This window comes from Zingiber officinale, chromosome 1B, assembly GCF_018446385.1.
Source record: "Zingiber officinale cultivar Zhangliang chromosome 1B, Zo_v1.1, whole genome shotgun sequence".
In the NCBI taxonomy this organism is placed as follows: domain Eukaryota; kingdom Viridiplantae; phylum Streptophyta; class Magnoliopsida; order Zingiberales; family Zingiberaceae; genus Zingiber; species Zingiber officinale.
In genome coordinates, this window is record NC_055986.1 from 18,392,191 (window position 1) to 18,404,720 (window position 12,530).

Sequence of the window (12,530 nt, forward strand, 5' to 3'; positions counted from 1 at the left end):
TAAACTAATCACATATCAAAGACCATACATCATGAGAAAACATAAGCATGCTTGGTTAGATTCACTCTAGACCCATTTATCCACCTTGGCCGAAACCTTACTAATTGGATTTCCCATTTTTTTTTTCCACTATAAGAAGCATGAAACTAAAGCCACCTATAGATAAATAACCATATATCATAAATGGGCATAAACAAGCATGATTAATTTGCAAGACATGGCTCTAAGTCTCTACACTTGCTTGGCCGAACCCTAAGGTGAAGTTCTAAGTTTCATTTGTGTAACATGTAGCATGGAAACTTATCTAACAATATACCAAAGATCATATATCATGTAGAAACATAACTAAGCATGATTAGGTTTCAAAACTTTACCCTAGGTTTGGCATTCCCTCTTGGCCGAAACCTACACTTAGGGTTTTTAAGTTTTTCTAATGCCACATGTAACATAATGACTTAACCTATCTTCATACAAGATATCATACCTCATGAGTAAACATAAATAAACATAATTAGATTTCGAAACTCTCCTCTAAGCTTTGCATTTCACTTTGGCCAAACCCTATAAATGGGGTTTTAATTTTTTTTTTCTAATGCAATATGTAACATAATGACTTAACCTCACCATATACAAGATATCATACCTCATGAACAAGCATAAATAAGCATGATTGGGTTTCAAATTTTGACCCTAAGCTTGGTATCATGTCTTGGCCAAAACTTTACACTAGGGTTTCCATCATTTTTGTTACCACTTGAAGCATAACAATCTAAGCTATCAACATATAAAAATTCATATATCATGAAGGAGCATAAGCAATTATATTTTCTTTTCAAAATCTTGCCCTAAACCCTATGATTCATCTTGGCCGAAACATTAGGTTAGGGTTTCTAATTCTTTTAATAACATATAAGGTCTTAAAACTTAAACTAACAACACATGAAAGATCCTACATCATATAAGAGCATGGGCAAGCATGATACCAAAAGAAACTTTGCTCTAGATCTTCCCTTTTTGTCTTGGCCGAAACTTCAAGATGAAGTAATTATATATATATATATATATATATATATATATATATATATATATATATATTTTTTTTTTTTCTACAACATAAAACATAACTTGTAAACTTGTAAATCCTAAGTGACCACCAATCTATCTTGTCCAAAACTTTCAAGGAAATTCATAAGATTTCAAAAGCGTTTTCATACATCGATAACTACTTGTACTGCAGTGAGGGTATACTCACTTCCTTGCTTGATTTTCTTAGGGAAGAGACCTTGCTTGTGGAGCCTTCCTAGAGAGGAGCCTTCCTTTGCTTGGGTTTCGGCAAGGAGGTGGGGAAGGGCTTGGTCACGGTGGAGAGAAGGAGGGAGGAGGAAGAGAAAAAAAATGAACTCTCTTCTTTAATTTCTCCTTTTATTCTACATGAGAGGAGGAAGGGAAAATACATTTTTCCTTCTCCTTTCTTTTACTCACTCTAAATGAAAAGAAGAAGCAAGGCTCATCTTTTCATTTGAGAGGAAGAAAGCAACTCCAACTTCTCCTTCTAAATGAAAGAAACTTTTTTCTTACTCTTAACTATATTGTCACTTCTCTTTCTAACAATATCTTCTCTTGGTCTATTGGTTAACACATACATGTATCTAGTAAGAGATCCAAGGTTCAAACTTTGGTAATCTCTTTTTGGTTCTATTATTTTTATTGTTTTTGAAATTTTATATATAAGGTCTATTTTTATTCATGATAAAAATATACATAAAATCTTGCTTAGTACCCTATGGGTGTTACAAATATAGCGACGACATTAAGTGCCGAGTGTTCTTAAACACTCTGTCTAGCTCGGCACAAAAGTCGTTCGATGGATTAACGAACGAATCCATCACCTGCTTTTAGGACTTCAAGAACGTTTTCCTGCGCCATTTCGCCAGTAGAAAGAAGTATCGGAAGACAAACCACTGTCTCTTTGCCCTCAAGCAAGGGTCAGCTGAACCCTTGAGAAGCTATATCAAACGCTTCAACCAGGTAGCTCAGGATGTCCCGTCCGCTACCTCAGAGATCTTGATGAGCACCTTCTCCCACAGTGTGGTGGAGGGGGAGTTCTTCTAGGCACTCATCCGGGAGCCAGTAAAAAATTTTGATGAGATGATGGGGAAGGAAGCCAGCTACATCAATGTATAAGAAGCCCAGGCAGCTCGGCGGAAAGCAAACAAGGCGCCTTCTCCTGCCAACAAATCCAAGAAAAGGCCGCCCCTACCTCCAGCTCGACCCTTTCCCCTCTCCAAGGACGTCCGACGAGATATGCGCCCGGTCAGGAATCCAGGGAGGCGCAACGAGTCAAAGCTATCCAAGCCCCCAAACCTGGTCAGTGGGGGTCTCGTTATTGCACCTACCATAGGTCTCACACCCATTCCACGGGAGACTGTGTCCAGTTTGCCCATGACTCTCGGCGTGCAACTAAACTGGGCCTGCCTCCGCCTGAGATCGTGCCTAAACTTCAAAAGCGCCTACTATAGCAGGACAATCAAGTAAATCCTTGCCCGAGAGCAGAGGTCAGGGGACTCAGTGGCCAGGCCGGGACAAGGAGCAAATGGAATCCTCGGAGGAAGAGAACAGGGGAAATGTCGCCATCCGGGAGATCGGGATGATCTCCAGAGGGCCCACTGATGGAGACTCCACCAGAGCCCAAAAGTCCCATGAGTGCCGGTTGGAGATGCATGTAGTCGTATGCAGCCGGGAACAAGCTACAGGGCTTGTAATCAGCTTTAGGTCCAAGACCTGGAGGGAGTGGAGCTCCCTCATGATGATTCCCTCATAATCAAAGTCGTCATCGTCAACAGTTGCGTGGCCAGGGTTTTCGTTGACACTGGAATCTCTGTCAACGTGATATTCAAGAATGCATTTGAGGGCATACAGATTGACGCTAGTGAGCTCCAACCCATAGCCACTTCCTTATACGGGTTCACTGGCAATGAGGTAAGACCAATGGATAAAATTAAGCTAGTCATATCTTTGGGTAGCAAACCATTGGTGAGGACGTGGAGGAGCACTTTCATCGTAGTAGATTCTCCATCCTCTTACAACGTCATCCTAGGAAGACCAGCACTACACGAGTTCTGAGCGGCAGTCTCCATCTTCCATTAGAAGATTAAATTCTCTGTGGGAGACCAGGTCGAGGAAGTCAGAGGCGAGCAACTGGTCTCTTGCAGGTGTTATATCGACATGGTGAAAGTCGAAGCCCGCAAGGCTCAAAGAACCTAGGATGGAGGAATCCACGTCATCCAAGAGGAGCCTCTTCCTATAGCCAAAGAACCTATCCCTTAGGAGGAGGTCCAGCTCTATCCTGAGCATCCAGAGAGCATCACCCGCATATCCAGCGACCTGCCGATCAAAATCAAGACGGATATAGTCAAATGTCTGACGCACAACAGGGACGTCATCGCTTGTTCCTCCAAGGAGCTACCGGAAGTCAAGCCCGAGGTAGTTGTGTCACGCCCCAGAGGAGTTCCTACCAGACAAAAATCCGGCAGCATCTCCACTGTACCAGTGACAATATGAAGAAATAAATACATACACACAATATATAACATAATACAACAGCCCACACGGCTGGATATAAGCACAACCACGTAGTTAATAAAAACCCACATGGCTGGAAACATGCACAGCGGAAAAAACACAAAACAATACGAACATAAGATCAACAACGACACAACAAAAATACCTGCAATCACCAGACTTGACTCCAAAATTCACATCGACTTATTGAAGAGCAAAATACACAAAATCAACATACCACCCAAACAATAACAAAACCAAACCGAAAACTATCCTCGAGTGTAACGTGGGACTGGCAGCCGGGACTCTCCAAGCATCCATGACTCATTTACCTGTTACCTGGTGAAAGAAAACCCATTTTGTGGGGTGATGAGTATTGGAACTCAGCGGGTATAGGAAAGATAGTGCATGAACATAAAATACAACTAGAAAGTGAGCCAAGAGTATACAGTCTCATAAAAGTAATAGCAGATACTATAATAGAACCAAAATAAATGCTCATACCTGAAATCATATCCTATGCTAGGTATAGTAGGTCAGAACTTGTACTAATCTGCTACAGTACTGCTCATAACTACAGAGGTAATAAGCAAGGTATATACAAATTTCCAATGATAAATATCTATAATGAGAATATATCTCAACATAAGTAAGCATATCAGCATATATGAACAACAACAATAAGTATGCAATAACAGTATATATAAACAGTAGCAGCCAAAGCAAATATAATAACAACAGTGTATGCACGGATGGTCACTCCCGCCCACCTCTCTGCACCATGACCCTTGTATGGTTGAGTGGTCGGGTCAGTGACAGACTATACATCACTCTAGCTACCACTCTCACGAGTGGCCGAGGGGACAGTTGCATAGTAGCTAACTAGCTACATCTGCGACGGGGGTCCCTATTGCTCGTAACTCCAGATAACACTACCCATGAGTGGCCGAGTGTGGCACGACAGGACAAGCAACATCAACTCCAGCTACCACTCTCTCTAGTGGCCGAGGATGCAACTCTGGTCAACGACTCTCTCGACCGCAAGGGAGAATTGGTCGTTGACATGCATGTCATGACATGATGCGCCAAATGCAACAATCATCATACAAATATAAGCAAAAATTAGGTATGCTACATGAAGCCAGCATGCTCAATATAGTACATAATAAACAATAGTCAAAGCATACAAACATGGTATCTAGTATCTGTTACTGATCATGGATAACAACAAGAGACTGTATAGATATGGAAACGAATTTCTCAAAGATCGCGTGGAAGTATCAAGTGCAAGAAAATAAGAGTGGAGTCAAGGTAAAAATAATTTCTTATCCAAAATAGTTCATGCACCAAGGTCAAAGTACTAAAAGAAACAAAGCAAGAAGTACCCGCCTTTACTTGTCGATCGTGCTAGGCTGTCTCCACTTCGGAACACTTGGCTCGTAGCAGTGTTTTGCAACAAATCGTATGATTACAACCAAATCCCCTCATACCTCAACTAGTTACCTAAATCCAATTCAAACAGAAAACCCTAACAGAACCACGCCATTATACCCTCTACAACACGCCATGAATCAACCCAACATAATTCATACAAATGACCACTCATGACTAATCGTGTAACAGAACTAATCAACTAACATGGATGACGAATTAATCAAGTAAATCTCCAAATAAGTCCTCCATAAATCTACAAATCTATCCAATGAGAAACCAGAATCACTAAAGGCAGAGATTGAATCACAGAATTTAAACTAGCATTTAAGGAAACTAACGTATACAAGCCTAACCCATGCTTAACAAAGTAGAGAATGGATTACAAAAGTTGGAGAAATAACCTATCCCATAACAGAGCATCAATCAATACATATATTTTATTTAGACAAATTCATATGAATTAAACAGCTAAATAAAATACCCAAACCTAATTAGGAAAAACCCTAATTGCATGTAGACATTAACCTTAACTATATATAATCCACAGGTCAACTAAGGTTAGTTTCCTTAACCCTAATCGTTCCACCATTCGGATTTAAACCTATTAAACCCTAAACATCCTATACTCAAAATTAAATCTAGCTTGAAATCGAAATATACCTCCACAACTTACCCACATCCAATCGTGGTATTGCTGACCTGAAATCGGAAAGTTTGATGCTGGAGATTGGTGGCCCTGGTCTTAGTTCCGGTCCCTGGACTGTCGGCAGACATTCTCATCAATGTGGTCAATTAGCAAGGAGCCTGGATCAACATGTGAAGATGGCTACATGCAATAAATCAAAACCTACCCATACAAGAATTCGGATTGCTACCAAAATGAGACTAATAGGTCTTACCTTAATTCAGATTTGTGGCTTCCTCTCTATCGAAAATACAGATCGACACAGGGAGGGGTGCAATCGAAAGATGAGGCAACATCATCAATCTAACAACTTTGCCTCCCACACCAGAGCTGGTTGTTGTGTTGCCGGCGGTCTCGTGTGGATGGTCGACGATCGGGGCGTCAGCATGGAAGCTAGGGCGCAACCGACGACTTCTTAGGGCTGGGCAATTGGTGGAAACGGGAGGAAGAAAAGAAATCAACCGACGAGGAATGGCTAGGGCATGGGTGTTCGGGGTCGAAGGGAATCAGAAGTAGAGATGACAATGGTCGACTATCCTGCGATCAGCGGCTGGTGGCGCGACATCGGGCGGCGGCGACGTGTGGCACTGCGGTGAGACCGGGAGATGAGAGAGGAGGGTCGGCGATGCTCGTGCGAGGGAGGAGGAGAGGCCGACGAGGGTAAGGGCTCGGGGACGAAGAAGAGGAGGCGCGTTGCGAGGTGAGGCTCGGGGGAAGAGGGAGCTCGGCGCCGTGGGGGGGGGGGGGGGGGGGCTAGGGCACGTATAAAATTCAAACTTAGGTTTAGGAAAAATCAAAACCTAAGTTTATTTCTCAATCAACTCCCACTTTTGGGTATTCCAAACAGACTTTTTCCAAAGCCTATAAATGCATCCCTACTAAATACGTCGTACGAGCTCCGATTAATTTTCAGAAAATTTCTAAAAATTCCTAAAAATTCCAATAAGATTATTTGTCAAATAACCCTATTTTTAATTATTATTTTGTTGCCGTATTTTACAAGTTGAGTACAAGCTACACCTCCTGCCTGATTCTCGATCGGTCAAGCAGAAGAAGCGAAACTTCTCGGTTGAACAAAATAAGATCATCCGAACTGAAGTTGATCAGCTCTTGAAAGTATGACACATTAAAGAAGTAACAATTTTCGTCCTGACTTTCTAACATAGTCCTGGCGTCCAAACCTAAGAATAAGTGGAGGGTCTGCATCGACTTCCAAGACCTCAACCGAGCTAGCCCTAAGGACTGCTACCCGCTACCAAGGATTGACTAGATGGTGGATTCAACCTTGGACTGCGAGAGGATCTGCATGCTTGATGCTTATTAAGGATACCATAGATCCCTCTCGCCCAGGAAGATAAGGAGAAAGTTAACTTCATCACAACCGACAGTACTTTCTGTTATATAGTTATGTCGTTTGATCTATGCAACACAGGAACTACTTATCAACGGATGATGGACAAGATGTTCTGGGAGCAAATTGGGCGGAACGTGGAAGTCTATGTAGATGACATCCTCATCAAATCCACAGTGGAAATAAATTTGATTCCTGATATAGAAAAGACCTGTGGCACGCTGATGTAGCGAATCTGTCACACCCGCTAATCAAATTGTACAAATGTATAATTCCACTGAACCCCTTAATTTCACAATAATGTTGTAGTAACGAGCCCAGCATCGATCCGAGGAACCAACAGTATGATGCAATCTAGGATTGTCTTTTTATTCCTATTTTTTTGGGGTTTTCGATATAAAAATGGAGTTGGGGATTTAAAAGCTTTAAATCTAAATCTAACAAAGGAAAACACAGCAGTAAAGAAATTAATCTAAAGCCTAACTAAAACCTATCTATGTGCCAACAATCAAACCTTAACGCATTGTCACTCCTACATTGAGATTAAATCATTGACACACTCTTAAACTAAGGAATGAAATACAAGATGCAAATAAATCTGATCTACAACACCAATTAAAACCCTAGCTTGAATTTAAACTCTAAACACTTAACCAAGCAACAAATTAAAATTAAACTAAGCTTCAACAAGGAAAGAAATGCTAACTACTTGCATAAAAATATAACAAAACATAAAAGTAATCTGTTCTAAGTTACAAAACAATAATAAAAGTGAACTAAACCCTAACCAATCCAACTCGCAACCAATCTCACCAAACTTCACACTCTTGCCGTCACACAAGAGTGCCAAAGTCGAGACCACCCAACTTTGGATCTCAATGGAACATCTCAATGGCATATCAGCTCAAGGAGTGCTCAACTACACCGACGGACCACCCCCGGCGAGCTAAGAACATCCCGGAACCCACTCAAGTGCCGAAAATGCTGGAAATTTGCAAATCTGAAACTCTGGATCGGAATGAGCACTGTGGATTGCGGATGGGCATCGGATGAAGCTCAATAACGCCGGCGGACCACCTCCAAGCGTCTCTGATGGGAATCGGAGTTGCCGATTGGAAGACCACCTCCAAATCGGCGCTGGAACAGAGAAGAACAGAAATGCAAAATTCGCCGGAAGAAACACCCATTGGAGGCTCCAGATGATCGGGATGAGCTGCCGTAGAGATTATCACCGAGGTAGAAGCTTGAGAAGATGATTGGAGAAGAAATCGGGGTTGGAATCCGGAGAAATGCCGCGGGGATGAAACTGCTGTGTGTGGAGGATTCGACGAAGAAGCTGGGTACTGTAGCTTCTCATTTAAATCAGATCTGGATCTGGAATGGACGGTTGAGATGATTCCGGGCTAAATCAACGGTGAAAAGTCATCCAAAATTTGATCCGAAGGTACTGATGTTGATCTAGGGTCTGGATCTACCCTCCCGTAGGTCAAATCGATCAGATCATCACTGGATGGCCCAGATCGGCCCAGTCTTCATTGAACGACCCAGATTAATTCGGCTTAATCAATGGCTAGATGAACTCATATCTGGATCAAAACTTCTGGATCTTCATCAATGGCTCAGATCTGCTCCCCATTAAGTTGGATCGGCCAGATCTTCAACGGATGGTCCGGATCTGTCCTATTCTTGATGTACGACCCATAATGCTCAATGGCTAGATCTTCTCGTTTGAACTCCGATTTGAGCCCAATTTCGGTCCAAATAGATCCAAATTCAAGATCCTTTGATGCCTACAAAATAAGAATCAAATATTAGCATCAAATAACACAAAAATATAATGATTTACAATTAGGTCCAAAATAGATACAATGCACAAAATATGATGTAACCATGATTTAAACCTATAAAATCAACATCAAACCATGCATATATGAATCAAAATAATGCAGTAAAATCATGGTTATCACACGCTGTGACAATATGGGATAAAATTAAATCCATTGAAGTGCATGTTTGGAGCTTAAGGGGAGAAATTCCTGGGATACCTCTTTACCGAGCGGGGGATTAAGGCCAACCCGAAGAAGGTTCAAGCGCTCTGAGACATTTAAGCGCCTCAAAATCTGAAAGAAGCCCAGAAGTTGATAGATAGAATGACTGTGTTGTCTAGGTTCATATCCCGATTAGCAGACCGAGCGCTCCCCTTCTTTAAGGTACTCTAGAGAGCTGCTAAGTTTCAGTGTGATGAAGAATGCAACAAAGTTTTTAAGAAACTGAAGCAACACTTGGAGACCTTGCCTTCATTGTTTAAACCTATTGCTAGGGAGTCACTCTGGATGCACTTGTTAGCTACTCCTGAGGTTGTGGAGGCAGTTCTGGTGAAAGAGCAAGATGATGCACAACGACTGGTGTACTTCTTCAGCCATCTATTGAAAAGGGTCGAATCTCGATACACGACTCTCAAAAAGTTAGTTTACGGGTTGGTTCTCATGCCTCACCACCCTAGACCTTATTTTTTAGCACACCCAATAACTATCCTGACCAATAGTACCATGGGGAAGACTCTTACCAACATGGAAATAGCCGGTCATCTCATCAAATGGGAAATCGAACTGGGAGAATATGATATACAGTATTAGCCCTGAACAACGATTAAAGCACAAGCCCTGACCAACTTCCTGACTGAGATCCATCAATGTGTTGATGAAGAAACATGGAGAATATATGTGGATGGATCATCCACTCAGCAAGGAAACAGAGTAGGGATACTCCTTATAACCCCTCAAGAAGATATTATGCAACTAGCTGTCCTGTTAAACTTCAGAGCTACTAACAACGAGGCGGAGTATGAAGCATTACTAGATGGATTGTAGGAAGCTCGGCATGTAGGAGCAACTCAGGTAATCATTACTCAGATTCTCAATTGGTGGCACAACAAGTGGCTGGTAACTTTGAAGTCAACAATAAGAAGCTACAACTATATAGAGAAACATATGAGAAAATGAAGGAGAGCTTCAAGGAAGTCACAGTGACCAAGATTCCCCAAGCGGACAACAAGAGAGCAGGTGAATTAACAAAAATGACCAGCTCTTTGACTACCTAGGTTCTGGACAAGTCAGTAGCCCAAAGATTTCTGATAGCTCAGATCGACCTACAGAATAATTTAGAAGAACAAATTAACTAGAGAGCTCCAATGATCATTTATCTTCAACAAGGTGTCTTATCTGTCGATGCTGAAGAAGCCAGATCGATTAGAAAGAGGGCTTATGTGTACACACTGATCGGGGATCAATTATACAAGCGGGCATTCTTTCGACCACTACTCAAATTCCTAGGTCCGAACGAGGCGGAGTATGCCTTGCAAGAAGTTCACCAGGGATGTTGCGGCAGCCATGTCGGAGGAAGGATGCTAGCCCGAAAAATGTTGTTGGCCGGGTATTTCTGGCCTACTTTGTCGAGAGATGCCCAACGGTTGGTGGGCACTTGCCTCTCTTGCCAAAAACATCAAAACTTGATCCATCGACCGACCAAGATCTTGAAGACCTCAATAAGCTCTTGTCCCTTTGACCAATTGGGTATGGATATCGTGGGACCTTTCCCCATGGCTGTCAGGTAGAGGCGTATTTTACTCATGACAGTGGATTACTTCTCTAAGTGGATAGAGGCAGAAGCACTAGCTAGGATAACGGAAGGAGCTGTCATCTAGTTCCTATGGAAGAACATCTTATGTCGATTTGGAATCCCTCACAAGTTAGTCTCGGACAATGGTTGACAATTCCAAGGGTGCAAGATCCAAGAATTGTGTCGAGGGTTTGGTACCACCCAGGCCTTCACTTCCGTGGTGTATCCACATAGCAATGGATAGACCAAAGTCACTAATAGGGAGATAGTGCATGGGCTGAAGGTCAAGCTGGACTATGTGGACAATAATTGGGTTGAAGAGCTCCCCAACATCCTGTGGGCATACCGAATGACTCCTCGGGAAAGTACAGGGCTCACTCCCTTTCATCTCGTCTACGATAATGGGGCAGTCGTGCCGGTCGAGATTAGGGTTCCATCCATCCGGCGTTTATTGTATAACCCTAAGAATGCTGAGCGGTGGCTTCTAGAGCTAGATCTTATCAATGAAACTCATGAGAGGATGACCACCCGGTTAACCACCTACCGACAAAGGATGTGACAAAACAATGATAAGAAAGTGATCCCCCACTTCTTCGGAGAAGGGGACCTAGTATGGAAAAGGATCAGACCAGTAAGAAAGGTAACTAAGTTAGCACCTCAGTGGAATGACCCTTATAAGGTCATTAAGAAACTAGCGTCCGGTGTCTATTACCTGTAGGACGCTCAGGATAGAAAATTGGATCATCCATGGAGTGCTAATTACCTCCAGCCTTACCATGTCTGAGGGTGTTATTCTTTGTAACAGTAGTTGGTTGAGAGAAAGATTTAAGGCCAGGGAATGAGCACTATAGGCATACACACAAAAAACTAGGTCGGGTAATCCTGACCCGGATTAAGTTTAATTCTTTCAATGAGCCACTTCGGAAGTCCTCAAGTCATCGATGCAGGACTTAGTTAAGTCCTACTACGCTCTTTGTGTAAGCCTCGAACAAAGCTCTTCTAATTCTCGGCTGACTGTCCAAGCTAGGACGGGCAAAGATCTAAAAGATCTCTCACAATAAGTTCTTTTGGCTCTTGGCCTAATGAGCTTCCCCTCACTTACGCACACGGATTCAGCCTAAGGAAAGTAGGAAAATCCCAATGGAGAGCAGGAATTAAGGAGCCAGAGACAAGCTTTTATAAACAGGGGAAGTAAAAAAGAAAACAAGACAATAAATATGCTAGACAAGGAATCATTTAAATTCAGAAAAACATCATCGGACATTTCTTTAATGATCCGATGATGGTCTAGGAAATTCTTAGGAGGGTCGGACGACAAGTACCCTCCCTCTTGGAGTTGTTGGGCTGCTCCTGTTGCTCCACAGGCTAGCGGGTGGATGAAGCGATCTCCTACCTGAGAGCCAAACTTCAGAGAGCGTAAGTACTCTGCCCAATCGATCAAGCGGCGCTCGTTCTCCCCCGTCTTATAAGTTTCCAAGGCCTGGGCTCAGTGAGACAAGGCAGATCGGGCTTGAGATAGCTCTACCTATAAAGAACCCAGCTCTGCAGCTTGAGATTCCAGATCCCTTCTATGGTCTATGAGGAGCACATCCTTGGAGTTAAGTTCCTTGGTCAGATGATCCATCTCTTGTTTGTGCATAAGCTTGAAGTTTTCTGAGGCTGTAGTTTGTTGAGCCAGTTCTGACCGAGCCTTCTCCTTGAGGGTTAGCTACTCTGGATACTTAGTACCAACTGATTGATAGAGGGCCTCAAGCTTCTTCTTATCATCCCTTAACTGTCGGCCTTAACTGTCGGGCCTCTAGTAAGGCCTCACTGAAGAGCTGTTCTTAAGCTCCAACACACTTAGACACAAGGATTAAATACAACAGGGCTTAACTTAAC